The sequence below is a fragment of the Silene latifolia genome, chromosome 9 (assembly GCF_048544455.1).
Source record: "Silene latifolia isolate original U9 population chromosome 9, ASM4854445v1, whole genome shotgun sequence".
Classification (NCBI taxonomy): domain Eukaryota; kingdom Viridiplantae; phylum Streptophyta; class Magnoliopsida; order Caryophyllales; family Caryophyllaceae; genus Silene; species Silene latifolia.
Window position 1 is genome coordinate 168956854 of NC_133534.1, and position 25157 is coordinate 168982010.

Consider the following 25157-nt stretch of genomic DNA (forward strand, 5'->3'; position numbering starts at 1 on the left):
GTCACAGGAATTCATAATTCGTGGCTAAAATTTTCTTAGGCACGGGAAAAACATATGATAAAATAATTTTCAAAAGTTATGTCACGAGAAAAATCCAACAGTGGCCATTATTCACTTTGGCCACGAATTCAAGCCACGCTCGTGGAAAATTATCTCTTTAGCCACGAATTAAGCCACGCTCGTGGCAAAAACTCCCTTACCCACGAGTAAGGCTGATCATGGCTAATAATTGTCTTAGCCACAAATAGGCCATGTCGTGGTCAATAATTGTCGTAGTTACGAATACAGTATATCGTGGCAAATAATTGTAAATCAAATCGAGTAGGCTCGAGCTCACGTTAAAACACACACCCTTGATTACGAGGAATTTTTTTCAAGCTCGGGTAAGCTCGAGATCGGCTCGAGCTCATGTTTTACTTTATGAGCACAAGTTGAGCAAAGTCAAGTTCATGCTCGGACTCGGCTTTTTAACACCCCTACGGCTAGACTTATCAAACGGGCCGAGTTAGTCAGGTCACGAGTCGAGTGGAATAAGAGTCGCGCCATACGGCACTCGGGTAAGAGTACGGGTCAAAAAAAACATATATGAAATCTGTTATTTTATCATTTTTCAGCCGAATAAAACTTTTTAAAATTAAATCATACTCGTATTTGATATTAATATTATGATTATATTCGTTATTTATCATATATAATTATATTAGGACAAGACATTTGTAAAAGTAAAATTAAATTATTATTTAATGATATAAAATTTATATAAAATTTATATAAAATTAATTTTTTAATTGTAATATTAAAATAACTATTTTTATGTATATTATTTCAAATATAATATAAAATATTAATATTTTAATAATACTCATGACTTATCATTGACCCATTGGGTCCAAGGGTTGGGTCGAGTTTTGACCCTAAAGTAACGGGTCATTTTGGATTCAGGTTATTTCGTGTCGGCGGGCAGGATTTACGGGTCTTTGACCCTAAAAAATCGGGCCGGGTCGGGTCATGTTTTGACAGGTCTACACAAACCTTAGTTGATAGTTCCTCCACTTTCTTTCTCGTTCCTTTGCATCATAAACCTTGTGCCCGCAAAGGTGGAATCTAGTGATTAAAACTTGGGTGAAATTTTAAGAGACTCAAGTTCAAGCCTTGCAAAGAGCAATATGGTGGAGTCTTTATGACCAGAGGCTTTGCTTTCTAAACTATGAGTCTGTCACTCTCATGTGACTTACCTGATACAAATAGTCTTCCTTAAAATTTGTTAAATGTCAAAACGGATCAAATATTATTATACATGGTATATTGGACAAAAACTTTTTTTTTGCCTTATGCATTCTATTTTTTTCTTTTCCATCTCTACGTGAATATATTTGACCCGTAAACTTAAGATGATATTGTTATAAAATGTAGAGAAGAAGAGGGGGTGATGGTAGAGAATTGTATTGTTCTTATAATTAGCATAAAGTAGCATATAAATACAAGACTACAATTAAGAGTTATGTCATAGGAACTTAAAGGGACAATTCTAGAATCATCCTACATTTATGGACATCCATAATACATGCATTTCATAACACTCCCCCTTGGATGTACATCAACGTAAATACACTGGTGAAAATTGCCTCATTAAAAACCTTACTAGAAAAACCCTGTGGGAAAAACACTAGAAAGGAAAAGAGTACAATATCTACCAAACACGCATAACAAGATGCCTCGTTAAAACCTTTCGATGGAAAACTCAGTGGGACAAAACCATGGATAAGGAAAAAGAGTACCTCGCGTGTCTACTCCCCCTGATAATTACATAACTTGATATATCTTGAAATCCATCTTTTGACGTAACTTCTTGATCGTTGAAAAAGAATCCACCGTAGTTGATGATAAACTTGATATCTCTAATCAATATAAATCCTTGATAATTTCAATATAATATTTTTCGAAACTCATAATCTGAATTTAGTCATTAATGATGACTTTTGTGTCTTAATCTCAAATGTAATATTCACATTTGTAATAGAAATTTTTCTCAATAAATGACATAATATTATATGTCTAAAATACTTGTCATTTCAACGATCGTGATGATCATGACTATAGCGTATTTAACGCGCCAATAATGTTACCTCTTAAAAACCTTGCTAGGGAAAACCTATTGGGACAAAAACTTAGTCGAAGGGAAAAAGAGTGTAGCTTTCATTCCAGAATTCATTCTCTTCGGGAGAATCAATCTAGTTATAACCAATTCATTTGAAAAATAATTGATCTTTCTTGCCAAATCATCTTATTGTATGGATTGACATCATCATTATAGATTTTCACTATATTTTTTCAATATTATGAAACTTCTGGACCATAAAGTATTTTCACATATTTGGCAAGAAATTCATTCATGTATAAATCTTATATGTTCAAATTTCAGGTTGAGATAATAATAATTCAAGCAAATTCTTCAGGAATTTGAATATTCCATTGTAGAAATAATAACGATAATATTTTAATCGTATCGTAGAGGTCTATAAATCTCATCACCAGTTTTCCAAAAACTCAAATTGATCAACTGTTATCAATTAATGACCATTCATAAGAGGCTCGTTCAGGGAGTGTATCTTCATAGGAGTAAAATATATTTCTCATATATAATTTACCAATTTAAAATAAAATCATTAAACATGTGCATGCATATAAAATGACACAAATTTCTAAATAACATATTCTAAAACAATGTAATAATAATAGTAATAATAATAATTATGTAAATATTAAAACTAAGATGCAATGATAAATTTAGTATCTATATGCACATGATGATGACTCAAAATGCAAACTGTACAGTTTTCTTTTCAATATTCATAATTTGGATCGACTTCATGTCAATGGATAGACTTTCGGTCCATGAGCTCGTTTATAATCATATATTGTATGTCGATATTCAAAATGGAGTTATATATAAGATCCCCATTACGAGTTCATAAAATATCGCGCACAAAAGTGTATCGGTTCCATAAATTTATCGATATAATTTATCATCTCTTGATAATATCATTACTGTTCAATGATATCTGAATCTGAACATATATGTGGTACCATTATATTACTCTGGCCATCTATTATTATTCAGATATCCGTGTCACTTCGAGAACACTCCAAATATAGCAATCTATTTCACACCAACTGCTTTATGTTGCTATTTATCTTCTATTTCATTTTAATAGTGGAACCGTCAATTTATCTTGACTTTTATTGAATTACAATTCAGGTGTATATGTATCAATCTGGTAAAAAAAAATTTGTTATATCAAATTCAAAACCTCTACTCAATGAATTTAATGTATAACATTATATGAACTTCTGGTTCAGTAAGGGATCATTCTATATTTGTTTTTACCTACTTTTAACTCACTTTTCTCCCCCTAAGGTGGTAAAAGCTATAACCAATATATAGTCTAAAATTTATCATAACCACCTTAGACATCAATTTCTTATGTCATCGATGAGATTTTACATGGGCATTTTTGTAGAATAACAAAATATATTTCAGGGAATAAGATATGATGCAGTTGGGTTTTATATGTGCTGAATCACAATGCCCAATTCAAGAGATCAATGATTGCATATAATAATCAAAATGTGATTTTTAATCACAAGAACTACTTAGAAAATTCAATATGTAGCTATAAGCCACTCAATCTAGTGTCAATCCATACATGAATATTTAAGTTCTTTATTCAATTTCGAGTAGTGTTCAGATCTCCAATATCACATATATTCAATCTCAGTATAGTGTCTTGCCTTTAATAAAATTTGTACATAAGAGAATTTCAGCACTTATCTTTTCGAATATAAACTTCAGGTTTATCAAAACGGGTATAATATGAACCCGGATGGCCTTAATTATCACATCTAACCATTTCATGTCATCTCTCTTAGTTTGCCCACAATCCATGACAATATTTCATAAGCATTGCTGGTGTTTTTAAAACTTCACACGTCACATTTTTAGTTAACTATATTTCTCACGATAATCATCAAGTTAGCAATATTCGTATCATATAAAATTAAATTAAGAATTTCTATCCGGCCAGATAAATGATGTGACATAGGACACGAAATGTGTCTCATATATTTTAGCAAGACTCTTCAAGATTCCTTCAGGGAACATGATTATATTAGTCTTTGAGTATTTTTGATATATAATTCTATCATACTATCAATAATTATAATCAACATATAAATGATGGCATGCATGTTCGTATCATATCGATTTAATATGTTGTATAGAATAATAATACATATTATTGACTAGAATTCAACTTACGAATCACTTATTCCCTTAAGGGTGATAAAGTATTCAACAACTTTCAAATCAGTTGTACTATTCGACAATTTAGTTTACAATATATCATAAATTGATCACATTCATTTTTATTCAAGAGTGAAGTAAATGTCCACTTCCGGTGGGAATACTAGTGCCTTAAAACAAATACATATAACTCATGAAAATATCCATATTCTTCAACTTAATCACTGCTGATGGTATAAAGTTCATACTTTTATTAGATCAGTAAAACTATGCCATATTCGCTTCAGGGAATAATGGTCTTTAATCAAATTTATTATGTAATGTGTCTATAGGACTATATTATTTGTATGAAAGATAAAATAATCTCATCCTCAAAATCTGAAATCTCATTTGCTACAGGGAATGGTTTCTTAATCGATATGATACGATTCTCAATTTTTAAGAATATCTCATATTTTGCAAATATCAATGTATGGTTCCGAGTTCAATTTTTATATTATTACTCAAAATAATATTCATTACAGGAAATATAAAAATATATACACTGTAAACATTATGAACTTCAGGTCATAATTTAGTATATGTCAACACTATGAACTTCTTGTCACAATTTCAATATTTAGACAATATGAACTTCGGGTCATAATTTCATAATTTATGAGCACGATGAACTTTTGGTCATAGTTTCAGTATCCGTAAATACAATGAATTTCGGACCATAGTATAAATATTAATCAACTCGTCTATTATTATTTTTCTTATTCATATCGAACTTTTAGCATATATGAGTTTCACATGTCTTTTCATGAGATATTTACTTATATGAGATATTTTCTCTCAAAAACGAAATTTGCTCAATTAATATCACATTATACATTGAGCCCAATTAAGGTCTTATTGCTTGGCTGACCAAAAAAACCCACATTAGGTTTAACATTTTGTCATATTCTCAATCGCTGCTACAGGCAAAGTCCTTTATTATATGTCACATTCACTCCAAGAAAAATGATCAAATTTGAGATTTCATTATACTGTTCAACTTCAGGTGAACAAGAATCAATTCCGAATAAATTTTGACCTTAATAAGGACGCTTTAAACATAATTTATGTTCATCAAATCAAAGATATGGACTTCTGGTCACTTATATAATATGAATATATTGTATTAATATGACGGTTTTAAATTATTATAAACCGTTAGAACTTTGAACTTAAAGTCAAAGTCATAATGTGGATATTTATATCCATCTTTATAAAATAGATCTTTTAACACTTTAGACCCAAAATTTATGATATGTCTTTTCCAAAACTTGTTGACCACATATACGGTACTTAGGTCAAAAAATATGCAAAACTGATAAATTTCATATATACGCCATAGAGATCTCATACGCTATAATAAATATCATTATATTTAAGCAAAACTGTTAAATAGACATTAGTTCATCTAAGTGGTAACAATTAATAAGCTATTAAATTACATAGTGACACCATAGGTTTTCATAAGTTTTGTGTACCCACTCATATAGAAAAATAAAAAGGGAATATCAATCATTTTGTCATAATCACAAATCATAATAATGGTCAAAACTTGAGATATACAAGTAATAATCATCTCATATATAGAATTAACAAAAATGCATTGCCAAAAATATTTTGTTTTCGATCTTATCAATTAAATAAATTCAAAATTGACTGCACAAAAATATCGCAGTTCTTGTGATTAACTTTGGCATAAAAATGTTAGACACTGGTTAATTTCATACGCCACAACAAACATATATAGGTATCATGGCTAGTGAAGACATACATGAAACATAGCAAACTATAATTAAATGATTAGCAAACTGAGAGTGTTAGATCACATATTCAAGTTTAATAAACCATATAAGACTATATCATAATTTAGTATTACAAAACTTGTAAACGTATACAAAGTAAAGTAATATATTACCGTATTCAGTAATGTAAACCACAAAAACCCAACAATTTAACATGACTAAATTATTGGTTTGAAGTGTAACATGTTCCGTGATATAAATAGACATTAAGATAGCATCCCAACTAAATATGTAAATAATATGATATGGAAAAGAACAAGAACAAAAGTAATTGACATACATGGGAGATAACTTTCATGTCAAAGATATGTGAAAACTATGATTTTATTTTTATTTGTTTGTTTTAACAAAAACACCCAACTTGGTTATACAAATACACCAAAGTTTGCTATATGAATATATGATTTACTATATCAAGAGTCCATGGTATATAACTAACGATCTATGTGAAGCATGAAAATTAATAAGGTACATCGTAAAAAAAAAATATTATTGAACATGATCAATTTGCCAGCCGTAAATAAGAATAACTCACAATTAGTAATATAAGATGAAACGGACAAAATTTGATCAAAGCAAATAATCAATACGTAAACAATCAGTAATATCAAAAATCCAATCCACACACATACGTTTTCGTCGGTAGCAAAACATAAACCACGCATAATAAAGATGATCAAATAACATTAGATAGTAATACTAATGACTAATAAAGTAATGATCAACTCAACAAGTAATACTTCTAAGAGCACATGAACCAAATCAAACAACAAAAGAGCAATTTATTGACAAATCATTGAAAATTTACCGGCTAATCATACCTTCCTACATTTTAATAAATAATTAAGCGTTACAACGGAAACGTACCTTAAATAGTAGAAGAAAAAAAAACTAAGATCTGATATGACCTCCGGATTATCAAATCTTAATGATATATGAACAAATTACACCTTCTCGCTCAGTCGGTGAAAACTCGTGATGATAACGTGTTATAAAATGTAGAGAAGAAGAGGGGGTGATGGTAAATAATTGTATTGTTCTTATGATTAGTATAAAGGAGCATATAAATACAAGACCACAATTAGAAGTTATGTCATAGGAACTTAAAGGACAATTCTGGAATCATCCTACATTTATGGACATCCATAATACATGAATTTCATAACATATATACCTATTTTAGGCGAGAATTTATGAAAAATATTACTCGTGTGAGGGGGTGTCCAAACCCACTTGCAAACTCACAATAAATTACGGAGTATGAAAGTAAAACCATGAGAGAGAAGCGTGAAAGCAATCTGATTGCTAATCGGGTGAAACCAACCACAGACGAACAACGGCGAGGATTGGGAGACCTGCTACGCTACGTCGACCATCTTATTCGAAAGCTAATACCACGAGCCCTAATTTTCGATTTGAAATCACGTTTTTTTACTAATCTGATTACTCTGAATGAATTGGATTGATAATCGGGTTATTTCGTTTATCAGTTTACTCTTAATCGGATTATTTTGTTAATTTGTTTTACTGATGTTAATCGGCTTATTGGTGTTAATCCTGTTGCTAATCAAATTACTATTAACTAATCGGATTACTGTTGCTGTTGTTAATCGGATTGCTATTCTTCTTAATAGGATTTCGAAAAAATTTCAGTACTCATACAACTACGAATGTATTAATTGGTGTGGTTATCGTTCTAATTTATCGATTATAATCGTTGTCCGTTGATTACCATAGTAATATGTTTGTTGGTTTAGATGCTTGTTAATTATTGGTCTCATAAATTGTTAATATAGGCTTTCCCACTTGTATCATATGTACAGTTGCAGAAACTATATTTATAAAAATTACGCTTTTTGCTCAAAGCGTTTTGGCTTTTTTATTGTTCGGCCTAATATTGATTGATTAGGATTAAGGATGGTTTTTTCGGCAATCTATACTCTTTAGGTATGTCCTAACTACATACTTAAGCTTTTCCAGAACTCTTTTTTATGGAATGCTCCTTGTGCCTAGCAATAATTTTGTAGCATATTTTAAAAATTAGTGTGTGTTTGGATAGTAAAGTGGAGGGAAAGGGAGGGGAGGGGGAAGGAGGGAAGAGAAAGAGAGGTAAGGGAAGGGGAGGGTAAATAGGGTGTGAGTGTTTGGATAGAATTCCTTCCAAATCTTGCCTATTGTGGAGAGATTTTGATTTGCCTTGGAGGAGGGAAAATGGATCCCTCCAAATCTCTCCCCTTCTATTTTCCTCCACCCTTACTTGCTATCCAAACAAAGGATTTTTAATTCCCCACTCTCCCTCTCCAAATCTCTCTCTCAATCCTAAGACACCCTAAGGAATAAGGGTCGTTTATCTTGCTAATTGTATCACTAGGATCACTTTTGCAGTCTTTTCCCTGTTATAGTAAATATATATAAAGAGTTAAATAGTAAGACATGTTCTTATAATGGGATAAAATTGCATTATGCTCTAGTTGTAGGTTCCTCTTTAGTAGGTTGATCGAATAATTATATGCTTTTGAATTTCGATGTCTAAATGTATGAGATTAGGAGTACTTTTGAACACAGTTTTTTAATGTACAATAAGTTAAACCCATTATATAGCCCACAAGTTTTTTGCTTTTCCTGCTGACACCAATTGTCATACATGCAATCAAGATTTTTGACGCAGTAGTCCACCACACTGTGACTGCTCCTGTTTTTTCCTTCTGTTTTTGATAGGATTACTGCATTTTCGATGTAGTAATATGATTTCACAATTTTTCAGTCATACTACTATAAATTTATTAATTGGTGTGATTACCGTTAGAGTTTATTGATTATAATCGTTGTTTGTTGATTATCATACTACTATGTTTGTTGGCTTAGATATTTGTTGATTATTGATATTTAATGGAGGGATTGGTGTTAATTAGGGAAAAATTGACAAGGAAATGAAAATTTGAGAGTATGAGCTTTAAAATAAGTTATATAGAGGAGATTATAAAGGGGTATACTATAATTATGTTGGATCGTGATGAGTGTTTAGGTGTGTGCTCATTTTGAGCTACTTTTATATGTATCGTGTATGTGTATATTTTAATACCAACATAATTTCTACGTTTTATTCGTTTATGCATATTTTCTTGGAAGGGAAGTTTTAATTGGATGACATGTTTTCTAACCATTTTTTTAATGTTGTTTACTTATCCTTTTCTAAACAAATATCCTTTGCTAATTTCCTTTTCTAAACAATTTACCATTGCATCTATATGAGGAAGTGGGAATAGGTCTTTTGGGCAGGCTTTGTTTAGGTCTGTGTAGTCTACACAAACTCTCCACTTGCCATTTTTCTTTTGTACTACAACCACGTTTGCTAGCCATTCAGGGTACATGACTTCTCTGATCATTCCCATATCTAGCAGTTTGTCCACTTCTTCAGTAATAATAGAGTTGCGTTCAGGGGCAAACATCCTTCTTTTCTGTTGCACACGCTTAAATGATTTGTCAATATTGAGTTTATGGGTAATAATATTGGCGTCTATACCAGTCATATCAAAGTGGGACCAGGCAAAACATGAAAATTTATCTTTAAGAAAACTTACTAGTTCTGGTATGATATTGTGAGGGACATCAGATCCTACCAGTACATGCCTAAAATTACTTAATCTGTCTCCATTTTGGTTTCTGCCTCATAAGTGCTCCTGACAGGTACTGTAAATGCTAGGCGAGAGACTTTCCTGCCTTGGAAGGCTTTAATGATTCATTATAACATTATTGGGCAGACTTTTGTTCACCTTTAATGGTTGTTATTCGCCACTCTGTTGGTATCTTGACACACTGGTGGTAAGTGGACGTTGTGGATCCATGGTCTGCCTAGGATAGCATTGTAGGATGACAGGCAATCCAGGACTCCAAATCTCTCATTTGAGGAGACTCCTTCCACGTATTTTGTCAGGTAGATTTCTCCCAGAGTGTTCTTTGTTTCACAACTGAATCCTACCAGGACATTTTATTTCTTTATGATCTGGCTTTCATCAATCTGCATTACTTTCAGGACGTCAAGCATGATGAGGTTGACCGAGCTGCCCCCATCTACTAAAATTCTTAGGACATGTGCAGTTCCTATTTGCATGGTAATGACCAGGCCATCATGGTGTACATCAGGGATTCCCTGAATGTCAGTATCATCAAAAGTAATTTGAGGTAAATTTTTAGGTTTAAAAGGAGATTTCATTTTTGACTCCCTGACTATTTTCTTTGCTGCAGAGCTGGTCAGGCCACAGATTTCAGATCCTTCGTTGATGAAATTGACCTCATAGATGGGTGGTGTTGGACGCAGGTCACGTTATGGTTTCTCCTGGTCCTTTCTTGCTCCATTGTCTTCCCTGCTCTTTGATGGCATCAGATCTTTTAGGTAGCCTCTCTTTAACAGGTAAGCCATTTGCCTGCGTAGTCCCAGACATTCTTCAGTTGTGTGTCCTATGTCCACATGGAATTCACACCACCTTGTTGTGTCTTTCCTTGAGTTAGGGTTATCTGTCTTCTTTGGCCACTTGACAATGTCTCCCATGTTGTCAAGTCTTTCGATTAAGCCCGCAGTGTCAACGAGAAGTTATATTCTTGAATAGGGGGATAAGTATAAGAGTTACCTCGTTGTTCATGTGCATAGTTTACTTCTGATCTGTCAGGCCTGGTATAAGGGGATGGCCTGAAACTGCCTCCTCTATGATTGGAACTTTTCCTGTTGGCCCTATCATATCCTGGGTTGTTGTCAGTGGTATCTGGTTTAAAACCTTTATCCTCTTCCAGCCGGATGTAGCCAAGGGCCAATGCCTGGACGTCTTCAAAGGTCTGGCAAGGCTTCATAGTCATTTCATCATATAAATCATTATCCAGCTGTAGCCCCCGCCTGAAAGCTTCTATAGCTGTTCCAACATCACATCTGGGAATTGATACTTTTTCTTTGTTGAATCTGGTCACGAATGCTCTGATTGATTCGCCAGGCTTTTGCTTGATCCTGTACAGATCACTAGATCTCTTTTCAAGTTCCATGCTACTGGCGAATTGGTGGTTGAAGGAGTTTATCAGGTCAAGAAAGGACTTGATGCTTCCATTTGGTAGATTTATGTACCATTGTAGGGCAGGCCCATTCAGGGTTATTCCAAATCCCTTGCACATGCAAACTTGTTGTAGTTCACTAGGTATGGAGGCTGCCAACATTCTTTGTTTGTAGTAGGCTACATGATTTTGTGGGTCTGTAGTTCCATCATAGATTTTCATTGATGGAACCACAAACGTTTTTGGTAGATCTATCCTTGCTATCTCATCCACAAAAGGTGAGTCAGCATAACTCTATGGATTTGCTTCTTCAATGGGTGTGGGTACTCGAGGGATCTTCTCAAATATCTCATGGAGTTTTTGGATTTCCTAGAGCATGGCCATCATTATTGCTGCGTTGGTTTAATCTGGTACAGCCTCTTCATTTGGGATTTCTTCTGAGTCTGTATCACCTTCTCCTGCTAGGGATTTTGGTGGAGTTAGAGTACCAAAGTATGAGAAATCAATGTTCCTAATGATTGAAGAGAATGGTGTGCCAGGCTGTATTTTTAATTTTGAGCCTGAGGCTTTGTCTCCTAGCCTTTGTTTCAGACTAGATTCTGATTCCTTTAGTTTTATAACTTCAGCTTCAGCCTGGGCTATTTTTTGTTTCAGCTGTTCCATTTCCAACAATTGTTGCTGGGCGGCAGCCAGTTGTTGTACAATGCTATCTCCAGTCATTTTTTGGAATTGTTTTTGTGTTGTTTGGTTTTAGGTTTTGATTATTTTTGATCTAGATGCCCCACGGTGGGCGCCAATTGTTTTGGCAGGAATTTACACAAATAAAATGTCATGGCATGGAAGATTTTGCAGGGTTATCTAACTCAATTTGAATAGCCTGACTAATAAAACTGAACAAATAAGGAAATAAATGAATAGACGTGACACAGAGATTTATAAGTGGAAAAACCCTGGGAATAAGGGAAAAAACCACGGGCACCAAGTCAGGAGGGATTATCACTAAGACCGTGGATAGCCTGACAGGGAATGTGTTTGTCAGGCCAGATAATTAACAAGGTTGTCTAGTAATAATGTTCAGATCTTTTGTTGAATACAAGTATATGAATAGAATGTGGGTAAGTACCTATGTTGATGTGTCTTCCTCTTTCCTTCTTTTATTCTATTTATAATAGCTTGCCAACGGTTCCTTCATCGTAGTTTTAGGGTTTCCTGGTAAATAGGACGCATGCCCTATTTACCCGGAAGTAGTTATTTGACTTCTGCTATATTCTAGCCATTTGCTTTGCTTGGTCAACTCTTCTATGTTCTTGTTTGAGTGTTGAATGGGTCTTCCTTGTTTATAGGGACTCTTTTTCTATTGCCTGAACGTGCTTCCATTGTTGCCGGACTTGCTTTGATTATGCTGCCTTCATGCCTGACATGGTATCTCTTCAGGCCAGGCCTATTAAATGCCTATCCTGTCTTTCCCTCCTGGTTGATGCCTAATCAGGTGTTCCAATTGTCTTGTTTTAGATGACTTTGGTTCAGGTTTGGCTTTGGACGTCGCCTGACTTATGTCTGACGAGGCAGGGTAATTCTGGGCCCAACAGGTTGAAATCACAACAAGCAAGCAAGTGATGATGAAAGCATATTAGATTAAGCATAGATCAATTCCCATGATTATTTCCCCTAATTCCCCATTAACCCTAGCTAAAAGACTACTCACTCATGATCAAGTTTAACATGCTATTAAGGTTGTCAATCATACTAACAAAGCAAAGCACGATGAATAAATGAAGTAATTAACAATAATTAAGCAAAAGTAAAAAGAGATTATACCTACTTAAGATGATCCAAATAATAAAGCAAAGAATAATATAAGTAAACTTGATGATTTATGGAAGGTTGTCAATCCTCCAATAAACTCCAAATAATCTTCTAATTACCTAACTAAAGCTAAGAACAATTGAGAGAATTAAGGAAAGATTAAGATGTGATTAATATTGAAATGTGTATTACAACTTTGATTAGGACTAAATTAAGGGAATGATTATGATAAGATGATTCTAAGCTAGTACAATAGGGTATTTATACTAAAATTAAGTACAAGGATTAGGGTTACTAAGGGCTTAAATGACGATTAAGACCCTAAGAGAAGGTTGATAATTTGCAACTCCTGAGGGACATGCGCGAATTGAGTAGCAACTCCCCAGGGACACGCACGGATTGAGCTGAAGCACGCTTGGTCCTATGAGGTGATCCGCACGGGCTGACTGTCGGGACGCTCGGATCCTGGCTCTGGGATGCTCGTCCTGAGCTCAGGACACTCGAATCCTGAGACAGGGTTTTTCCCTTGTTCTTGTCTCCCTAACAATCCGCGGGGACTGTCTTAGGGATGCACGGATCGCTCACCATTGCCCATTTCTCTTCAGTTATTTGCTTAGGCTTCTAGTGTCGGTCTCCTCTTCGATGCTTAGTCATTAGATGCGATCCATTTAGCTCCATTTTGCTCCATAAATTGAAGGCTAGCAATCCTCTCCTACAAAGGACACAAAACCGCAAAGAATATGCAAAATGGGAAACTAAACATAAGAAATGACCCTAATAGGTGCTAGAAAGCATGGGAACGAAGTAATTCGGGACTAAATGTGCTCAAATATGAGTCACATCGAACATCCCCAAACCGAACCTTTGCTCGTCCCGAGTAAAGAAATGACTAAAACTATGACCTTTATTTAAACTAACCTATTAACATAGCCGATATGAGACAATTAGTGGGTCTCACTCCGCCCCTTCAACTCACAATAAGACACCTATGAGGTAAGATGCCTTCTTGCAAGGCAAGGTGGGGCTTCCCAAAATGGCGATACATCCAATCATTAACAACACAAAAGCAAGTAATGGATGCACCTACAAAAGAATAGTCACCTTCCTCATCTAAGTGGCAGAAATTATCTAAGGGGGATGCAATCCAAGGGTACACACTCCATTATAGATATGGTTTCTTCAAGTTACTAAGCCTAGGAGGATACCAACAAATCACCTCCAAGTTGTGTCAAGCTAGGGTACCTTTGTCCTCAATTGCTAAATGCTTTCATCAAGAGTAGACTCCCTATGATGTTAGAAATACTGTAGGATCGCGGAATTCCCCTTCTTGCGTAGACAAGAAGAAGGGTCGTCCCCTCTCTACCATGCACAAAAGTGGAATCAATGGATAAAGGGATCAATAAGATTTTGAGTTTCATAGTGGGAGTTTGCTTTTGATTTTGCTATTCCCCCCAATTTCTTGTGGCATTTGACATTTTTGAGAACAATTTCTTGCCATTTCTTTGATGTTTGGCATTTTGATACTTGGCAATTTTCAATTTTTGCAATTTTTTGAACATTTTTCAAAGTCACCCCAATTTGTAACGAGGGTGCTTTTATTGAAGCATAGGAGTTCTTATTTTTGACTCCTCTGCTCCTTGATGCAATTTTGAGCAAACTTCTTGATTTTCACTTTGGTACTTGAACTCAAATTGAGGTTTTTATGCCCATTCCCTTTTTGTTGATTAAACATGATGATAGAAGTGGAAGATGGTTGCATGGTTTCAAGAGTCACCTTGGAATAAACGGTGGCCAAGGAGTCATCACATCACAAGGTACTCTTCACTAGGCCTTAGTCCATGGGTCAAAGGATACTAGCATGACACATCTTAGGGTGTTTTGGAGGTATTCTAATGAGCAAAGTCTCAATAAGAAAAAGTATCTACAAGGGCCTTATATACACTTATCAAGCTTCCCAAATAGATGTTTTCACAAAATTTCCTAAAATGCAACTACATGCCATGATGCAACCAACATATATACAACCTAATGCAAATGCTTATATCAACTAGTATGCCATATAAATTAAATGCAATTCCTAACAACACATTGGTTTGTACCGCATCAACCAAAATAAAGTCACATTGTCATTAACATATAAAAGGAGGAAGGAGATTTGGAAAGATCATACCATGCGGTCTTCTATTTCCTTCATGCCTCGAATGTGGCGTAGTCGATCCAATGTGATAAGAGTGATAAACAAACACAAATATATACAATATATACAACTCTACACTACAAAGGAATGAACATGTTTTTGGATGTTTGAGAAATTTTTCAATTTTTATGAATTTTTCAAGAATTTTTCAATTTTTATCATTTTTATCATTTTTGAATGCAAGGTTAAGTTAGAATTTCCCATCCCCACACTAGTATGCGCATTGTCCTCAATGGCCAATACGATAGGAAATTATCAATGCAATCTATATGAATATGCATGATTTCTAAACTAATATGCAAACTATATGACATATATAACAAGTGAATGCAATATAATCTATCTTATACGATGCATGCTTTCGATTGGTCAGAGAGCTAATTTGAATCAACTCGCATCCCTTGTGAGTGAACTTCCCCAAACCAAACAAGACACTATTGCTAGTGTAAAAAGAGGGAAAGTTCATGCACAAGGTAAGAATACAATGCATGAATTCTAATTGTCATTTTGGATTTTTCAAATGGGAACAAAATATGAGACACCTCAATGGAACCGAGGTGGGAGTCCTTTGAATGGTGCTAGGACTCAAAACAAATGCTCAAGATAAAGATTGAAGACATGATATAAAGACAAAGCTAAAAGAGGTGTAGGAAACTCACAATGGAATAGGTTGAAGTCAAGTAATCAACCCCGCACTTGTGGTATCCTCCAATAGGCCTTGTCAACCCTCAATTATCGCTCATTGCGACATCTTCATCACCGGCCTCATCACCGTCATCATCATCATCGGAATTATCATCACCATCAACCTCCATTGGACCGGAGGATTCAGCAACTTCTTCGTCCTTGGAACTTGAACCTTGCTCTTCTTTTTAGCATGAAACAATACCTTCCCCGTCTTCATCAACAATAACCTCCTTTCCATTAGCCACCCGACTATCCTTTTCAGCATCTTGAGAAGTACTAGGGAAGAACACTTCCTTGTCCGCTCAACTAGGCAAAGAACATGAAGGATCAAGAAGTCCTTGCCTAGCTAGATGTAGAAGTGGCGGTTATTGGGCTCGATAAACATTCACCCAGTCATAATAAGCTTCTCTATGCATTTGTTGAATTAATTGGGTCAAGTAATCATTTCCTACCACAACATTAGAGCCACTTGGTTTAAACTCTTGGTAGGCAAAAGGATAGGGTGGAGTCACAATGGTAGAAGAGGAGGGCTTTGCAATTGGATCCCTTTGTTGCTTGATTAGCTCCTCGGCTTCTTTGGAGACGGGAATGAGGTAGTTTGGTCTATGGGTGGAGATATGGCAAATCTTGGCGGGTAAGAAAATGGACTTGGCTTCCTTGATGGGCCATTCATATTTGTGGTTAAGATTGACATTTTTGACCCAATGAAATTTGTTGATCAAAGTGCTCATATCAAGAAGGTAGCCTCCCTTAACCCGTTTGTAGGTGTTATCCTTGTTGAACTCCGGGTTAAAATGTTTAGCTAACCTTGTTACCAAGCCCCCGTTCACAATAAAGGCCACTCCCTCTTTCCCATTATCAATCTCTAGCCACCGGTCAATCAATAGTTGAAGAATGTTGTATTTTTGGGTGGACTTTCCATTGATATTCAAGAAGGACTCAAGGTAGACAAAATCGAGTTCGGTGAAGTGGTTGGTGCCTTTCCTAGTAATCAAAGTATTCGCCACACACTTGTGCCAAGTTCTTATGCACGGATGGTGGACACTACAAGAAAAACTAAAACAGGCGACATATTTTTAGCGACTGATACTGGTAGTCGCCAAATTAGCGACTGATATCAGAATTAGCGACTGAAATCAGTCGCTAATTTGGCGACTGATTTTTTAAAAAAAGGAATCTTATTTAGCAACCGACTTTCATATTTAGCGACTGAAGTCGGTCGCTAAATTGCTTTATAGAAAACCCGTGAAATTCTTCCTCTCTCCTGCTTTACTCTTTCGAAAAAAAAAAAAGGAAAGGCGACTACGATCTCCAGCGACGACACCACCACCTCCACCGCCGTGGCCACCGTCCTCACCGCCTCCACCACTCTATTTAATTAGGTTAGTTTTTTTTTTGTTTAATTTCAGTTTAATTGGTTTAATTTGTTAGATTAATTTGTAGTTAGTTGGATTAATTTGTGGTTAGTTTGTTAGATTAAAATGAAGAGATTGGATCCGCATGGTCCACATGGGGGGAGTGGAGCCGGTGTTGGCTTCCCAATAGTTAAGTAAGTTTAATTTAGCATGTAAGACTTGAACTTTAGAATATGTTAGCTTGTAAAACTTTCATTTTCAATATATGAAATGAAGTTTGGGAAAATGTATGTTTCAAATGTGTGGTGTTGGGTTGAAATTTGAAATGTATGTTGTTGTGTGTGTTGAAGTTTGGGATGTATGGCGTTGTTGAACTTCGGTTTGTATGCAGGTTGTAAATATTTGGCTAGCAATGAAAACGAAAAAGCCACGAAAATAGTCAGTAGCTTTAGCGACTGATTTGCAGTTTTGCGACCACAAATCAGTCGCTAAAGAGCATCCCTGATTTTGGCTGGGTCACCCAAATTAGCGACTGAAAAGCCAATTAGCGACAGAAAGTCAGTCGCTAATTTGGCGACTACCACCTGTCGGTCGCCAAATTGGCGACTACTATTTCAGTCGCTATTTTCCTCATTTAGCGACTGAAATTGCAGTCGCTAAATTTAGTGACTTACTCTGGTCTCTAAAATCAAAAAAAGCGACCAAGGTCTGCGATTGGTGTTTGGCAACTGAAGTCAGTCGCTAAATTGAGTTTTGCGACTGACTTCAGTCGCCAAAATTGGTCGCCTGTTTTATTTCTTTTTGTAGTGTGGACATACAAAGCATGACACTCCCGGAAGGACTCAAATTTTTGACCGGTTATAACCTTCCAAAGGGGTGCGGCATCATATTTCAAAGGCTTTTCCTTATAATGATCATATCGTACAAGACCAAACACTTTACCAAACTCACTGCTAGTCATTCTTCTACTCTTGTTCTCAAGCCGGAACTCAACAAAATTTCGAGTCTCGATCTTGTATGCACTCAAGGAGCTTATGAACTCCATGGTCAATGAGGGGTAAGTCAATTCATCCATATCAAAGAGGGTAGTCAACCCCATAGACTCGAAAAATGCTCTAGTTTGCTCAAGGACACCCAACTTTTGCAAAGTATCATGTCAAATAAACTTGGTAGCAAGGGATAGAAAGGCAATCCTATGTTTATCGGATAAGAAAGTTACCTCCGCAAAATTTGGCAATTGTTCTACAACCGGAGTATATGTGGTAGCTTCCTCAATAGGATTAACGGTTTCTTGGACTTCTTCCCTAGTTTGAGCTACTATCAAAGCCTTAGATGCAAGAAGAGCTTGTTGCCTCTTTGACAAATTTGAAGTTTTGGGTGCCTTGGTTCCGCCTTTAGTCCTTCCCATGTATGCTCCTTATCAAATTGGTATCAACAAACTAAGATATTCCTTGAATGCTCCTTGCTTCTTCAAACTTCGATCAATTCCTCAATCAATTTGGGATTTTCGAAATTTTTCCCAAACCCTAGAAAAGTGATTCAATTTGTGAGGAAATTGATGGTTAAAGTGTCTTTTGTTGATGAAGGAGTGATTTAATTTTGTTTTGAGCAAGTTTTGCTTTTATTGTTGTGAATTTTGTTGAGAAATTGGTGTTTTTGAATGAGGGGATCGAAGGTTGAAGTGAGGGAAAATGTATGTGTTTGTGTTTTTGAAAGATGGAAATGAATTGGGAAGAAAAGGATGTCCCGTGTTTGTTTATGTAATAGGTCTGGGATGCTCGGATTAGAGTTGGGATGCACGGATTGTCTCACAGGGTTTTCTGAAATGGAAAAGCAATGCTGGGATGCGCGGATTAAGTCTGGGACATGCAGATTTTTCTTCATCAAGGATTCGTCAGTTTGGAGCTTCCCAGGACCCGCGGCTCGATATTAGGACGAGCGTCCTGAGGTTTGAGGACGAGCGTCTTGAGGTCAGCTTGCGCAGATTTCCTCACAGGACTTCTCCCACAAATTGAAGCTTCCTAGCTCCCACGTCCTGACAGTATGACGCGCGGATTGAGCCCGGAGACGCTCGGATTGCCCTTAGCTCCCACGAGCTCAGGTCTTCTCGCGGGGATTCTTCTTCCCGTGTCATTCCTTCTTCCTTTCCTTGTTAAATGTTGTGGGTTGTACTACAAAGGCTTGGTTAGCCTAGGTATTTAGCATCCCTACACTTGATCAAACACTACACATTGAAACACATTAAAATACCTCCCTCACTTGCTCTCATGTCAAAAATCTTGCAATAAGGCACAAAAATGCAAATCCAAAAATGACAAAGATGCAATAAAGGAAATAAAATGCTAGTTAGGGAGTTAGAATATTTACAAATGGTGGTTTAGGGAGGACTCCACCAAACTCTTTTTCTTGCGAGAGGTATCAAGGGGGCAAGGCCAAGGTGTTGTTGATGTTGCTCAACACCTTGTGGAAGTAGTCGAAGGCCTGCTCATTTTCATGATAAAGATCTTGTATGGACCTTTGTGCATTGTTTTCTCCATTATCGTAGTCCAAGTCAAAGTGATGACAAGGATCAACAAAGCCTTGGTCTAAGGTCATAGCATTTCCAATATAAGGATTGACTAATCCTTCAAACTCATCATCCCATAGACCACAAACTTCGTTTGCTTGTTCCACAATGATGTCATGAGTTGACAAGAGCAACTCTCCTTTCTTGTTATCTTGGTCAATGATGCCTTCTTCATTATTTGTCATGATGGGTGAGCTATTCAAGCTCTCATTGTTGTTGTTAAAAATTCCGTGTTCTCCGAATAGAACTACTTCAAGGTCATCCCCTTTCTCCATCCATATGGGTGATGTTTCTTTACCCATGGCTTGATCTTTGCATAGATATGCTAACTTCTTCCTATCACTTTCTCGGCTATAGTGATTGATCATGAAGCATGGCTCATGTAATCGGGGAACTCTCATTGTTTTGTCAAGATTGAAAGTAATTGTCTCATCCCCTACTTCAAGTGTGAGCTCTCCATGTTTCACATCGATTACAGCTCCGGCGGTATGCAAGAAAGGTATTCCTAAGATGATAGGGATGTTGGAATCCTCCTCCATGTCTACAATGACAAAGTCTACCGGGATGAAGAATTTGCCAATTCTTACGGGCACATCCTCCTATACCCCTAAAGGTATCTTTGTTGATCGATCCGCCATTTGAAGAATAATGTTGGTGCATTTGAGCTCTCCTATTCCTAGCCTCTTACATACCGAGTATGGCATGACATTTACACTTGCTCCAAGATCACACAATGCTTTGTTGGTTGTAGTATCGCCAATGGTACATGGAATAGAAAAATTTCCCGGATCTTTGAGCTTTGGAGGGGAACTCCCTTGAAGAATAACACTACTCACTTTGGTAAAGGCAATAGTCTCCAACTTTCGGATGGATTTCTTCTTGGTAAGAATATCCTTCATGTACTTTGCATAAGCCGGAACATGATTGATCAATTCCGTGAATAGGATTGAGACTTATAAGTTCTTCACAATTTCCATGAACTTTCCAAGTTGCTCATCAAGCTTATGCTTAGCTTGACGACTTGGGAATGGAAGTCTAATCACAATAGGCTCCTTATCAAAATTCTTAGCCTTTCCTTCATTCTTCTTCTTTGAAAGTTCGTTGGTAGTGGGTTCTTCTTCGTTAGAGTTCTCCACAACTACTTGCCTGCTACTAGCATCCACAATATCTTCATCAATTGGCCTCTTCGACCCCTCATATCTTATACCGCTCCTCAAATGGATGGCACTAACCGTCTCATGTCTTGTGTGTGGGTTACCTTGAGGAGGTAATTGTCCCTTTTGTCTTTGGGAGCTAGAAGATGCTAATTGGGTCATTTGAGTCTCTAACATTTTGGTGTGGGCAAGTATGTTGTTGATGGTGATTTCTTTAGCTTGGCTTTCTTTTTGCATTTGGGTGAAGAATTCTTATTGGTTTTTTTGCATTTGGAGGACCGCTTTTTGAACATCAAAGCTTTGGTAATTGAATTGGTTGTAGGAAGGTTGATTTTGATATCTTGGCTTTGGTTGAAAAAGGGTCTTTGAGCTTGGTTTCTCATTGGAGATGGAGTGTATGTTGGCTGAGGATTTTGAACATTTTGTTTTTTATATGAGAGATTTGGATGGAATTTGGTATTCTCATTATAGTAGTTGGAATAAGGGGTACCACTCTTGTATGCTTGGAAAGCATTTACTTGTTCATTTGTTCCCCTACATTCGTTTTGATCATGTCCCAAGGTTCCACAATTTTCACATACTCCATTTGGGATTGAGGATGAAGCCACCATAGCATTAACATGTTTTTCGGGTGATTTGGAAGCTTCATCAAGCTTAGCCACGGCCTTCTCAAACTTTAAGTTGATTGTGTCGATATGAGCACTTAGTTGAGCACCCAATTGAGTGATGGAATCTACCTCATGCTTTCCTCCTCTAGTGGCCTTTCAAGGCCTACTATATTGGGAATTATAAACCGCCATCTCTTCGATTTTGTCCCATGTTTGGTTGTCATCAACTTTGGTAAACCTCCCATTGGATCCCATATTAAGCACTTTGCGTGAGTCTTCATATAAGCCGTTCCAAAATTGTTGCACAAGGAACCACTCACTAAGTCTGTGGTGTGGAGAAGAACGACAAGTATCCTTAAATCTCTCCCATGCTTCATAAAATGATTCCTCATCCCTTTGCTTGAACCCGTTGATTTGGGATCTCAACATATTTTCCTCTGGAAGATATAATTTCTTGTAGAAGGCAAGTTCTAACTTCTTTCATGAATCAATACCAAGGGTGGCCTTGTCTAGGCTCTTCCACCATTGCTTTGCGGTACCGATCAAGGAAAAAGGAAACAATACCCATCGGATTTGGTCTTGAGTAACTCTGGTTTGAGAAATTGCATCAAAATAATCACAAAAAGTCTCCATATATAAATGAGGATCTTCACTAGGCATCCCTCCAAATTGACTTCTCTCAACTAATTGTATGAATGCGGATTTGGCAATGAAATTACCGGTTAAATGTGGTGGTGTAGGAGTACCGTTTGGTAGGTTCTCTTCGGTTGGTACGGAATATGATGAAAATTTAGGCATTGTAGGTTTATTTTGTGGTTGGTTTGGAATTGGGTTGTCCTCTCCTTCTCTTGCAAAAGGATTGACAAACTCAATGTTATTTGGTTGATTATCCACAATTTCTCCAATACCTACGACTCTTGAAGTACCTCTAGCAACTCTTCTATTGTTGGTTAAGGTTCTTTCAATCTGGAAATCAATAGGTAATAAATTACCTTGTGATCTCCTAGTCATGTAAGATATCAAACAAGTAGAAAACAATTAGAACAACCTTGAGGAGATTGACTTCCCCAAGGTAAAAAAAGACACAACTAAAAACAATTAACGAAAATTAAATTAATTGAACACCGTCCTTGGCAACAGCGCCATTTTTGGTCGTGATATTTCTTGTCGTCAAAGCTATCAACCAAAACAATATTTCTAACTCTACAAACTACTCTTTAGTGGAGTGGTAAGTAAAGGTCGGATCCCAAGGGACGGGTATTGATTTAGGATTTTAATTGCAAGTAGTTTATGTCTTAGGGTGTCACAACTTATGGGTTGAGATGAGATGTAATCTAAACTAATCAACAAGATTAATGTAATTTAATGAAAACAAAGTAAAGCAATAAAAGGGGTTTGTAAACAATTGATTAAGGGTACTAGGGTGTCATGGGTTCATAGGGGAATCATGGAAATAGATCATACAAACATGTTCTCAAATAGATGCTAGCAACTTATTGTTGTGATGGAATCGAGTTAGTGTATATCTTACAATACCTAGGAAGATTTAGGTCCCGAAGCCGAGTCGATCAAGACTTTACAACACCTACAAGTTGCCTTAGTCTCTTCCTATTCAACTCTATGCATGGTCTAACGAGGCTCGAGTTAGCTTATATCTTACAAGCCTCATTGAAAAGATAAGCGACGGGTTAAAAATGCAAGGTTTCATAGACTAGCATTTCATCAAACATAAGATGTGCATAGGTTGAAATCACAACAAGCAAGCAAGTGATTATGAAAGCATATTAGATTAAACATAGATCTATTCCCATGATTATTTCTCCTAATTCCCCATTAACCCTAGCTAAAGGACTACTCACTCATGATCAAGTTTAACATGCTAATAAGGTTGTCAATCATACTAACAAAGCAAAACATGATGAATAAATGATGTGATTAACAATAATTAAGCAAAGGTAAAAAGAGATTATACCTACTTAAGATGATCCAAATAATAAAGTAAAGAATAATAGAAGTAAACTTGATGATTGATGGAAGGTTGTCAATACTCCAATAAACCCCAAATAATTTTCTAATTACCCAACTAAAGCTAAGAATATTGAGAGAATTAAGTAAAGATTAAGATGTGATTAATATTGAAATGTGTATTACAACTTTGATTAGGACTAAATTAAGGGAATGATTATGATAAGATGATTCTAAGCTAGTACAATAGGGTATTTATACTAAAATTAAGTACAAGGATTAAGGTTACGAAGGGCATAAATGACGATTAAGACCCTAAGAGAAACTTGCTAATTTGCAACTCCCTAGGGACATGCGCGGATTGAGTAGCAACTCCCCAGGGACACGCGTGGACTTAGCTTAAGCACGCTTGGTCCTGTGAGGTGATCTGCTCGGGCTGACTGTCGGGAGGCTCGGATCCTGGCTCTGGGACGCTCGTCCTGAGCTCAGGACGCTCGGATGCTGGGACAAGGTTCTTCTCTTGTTATTGGCTCCCTAACAATCCGTGGGGACTATCTTAGGGACGCACGGATCGTTCATCATTGCCCATTTCTCTTCATTTATTTGCTTAGGCTTCTAGTATCGGTCTCCTCTTCGATGCTTGGTCATTAGATGCGATCCATTTAGTTCCATTTTGCTCCATAAATGCAAGACTAGCAATCCTCTCCTACCAAGGACACAAAACCTCTTAGAATATACAAAATGGAAAACTAAAGATAGGAAATGACCCTAATAGGTGCTAGGAAGCATGGGAACGAGGTTTATTCGGGGACGAAATGTGCTCAAATATGAGTCACATCACTGAGTCAGGTGTAGGACCTATGGATTGGAGTGTACCTTGTTTCATTAATCTTTTTAGAGCATTAGAGTACGAGTCAGCAACATTGGCGAAATTCTTTTGCAGGTTATTCTTCTTAGTAGATGATTCGACAAGGTTGACCTCATCGGTCATGCTAGTGGAGCCATAAGAACGACTCGTTGTGCCTTGATATCCGCGACCCACCGTTTTGGACAAGAGTCCTTTACGGATGTCGTCTTCAATTCTTGTTCCTAGCACTGTTAAGTCTTTGAAAGACTTTATGTTTTGGTACCTTAGATGGTTCGCATAGATTGGCCTTAAATTGTCCACGAACTTTTCAACAAGAGTAGCCTCGTCTGGGCTTTCGAGGAGTTGCGTGCTAGTCTTTTTCCACCTACATAGGAATTCGTTGAATCCTTCTTTCTCATTCTCGGTAAGAACCTCTAGAGTGACCATATTGACTTGAATTTCAGCATTATCTACATACTGTTTGGTGAACGCAATTGCAGCATCATCCCAAGTAGCAATTTTCTTGTGATCCGAGGAGTAGAACCATTGCTTAGGAATAATATTGAGAGATGAAGGAAAGATCCTTAGGAACATCTCTGGCTTGATGCCTTTGATAGACATATAATCTTTGAAGGCATGAATATGGTTCAACGGGTTTTCATACCCCTTGAACTTCGGGATGTCAGTCATGTTGAAGTTAGTTAGCAGTTGAGCATTTACAGCCTCATATTTGCGACTGTTTTCCCTGTAGATGTCATCTCCCTTGAGGTACATTAGTTGTTCCTCTAAAT

At 36.5% G+C, this 25157-nt stretch overlaps 2 long non-coding RNA genes across 5 annotated transcripts in view; one reads left to right on the forward strand and one right to left on the reverse strand.

Moving 5' to 3' along the window:
* Positions 1–1447: 1447 nt before the first annotated feature.
* On the reverse strand, positions 1448–7178 carry LOC141600199 (uncharacterized). The gene is made up of 2 exons (XR_012524251.1): positions 7012–7178; positions 1448–1898 (listed from the first exon to the last, which is right to left on the reverse strand). It is a non-coding gene; the product is annotated as an uncharacterized LOC141600199 (long non-coding RNA).
* A 911-nt stretch (positions 7179–8089) lies between these two features.
* LOC141600197 (uncharacterized) overlaps positions 8090–25157 on the forward strand; it is a 30246-nt gene continuing 13178 nt past the window's right edge. The window contains exons 1-5 of one of the 4 annotated variants that reach the window (XR_012524248.1): positions 9946–10078; positions 10178–10300; positions 10390–10555; positions 10812–10907; positions 11170–13065. This is a non-coding gene — a long non-coding RNA (uncharacterized LOC141600197). Of the gene's footprint in view, positions 10079–10177; positions 10301–10389; positions 10908–11169; positions 13066–25157 lie in introns of those variants that run through there. The other 3 variants (XR_012524247.1, XR_012524249.1, XR_012524250.1) reach the window with 3 other exon arrangements.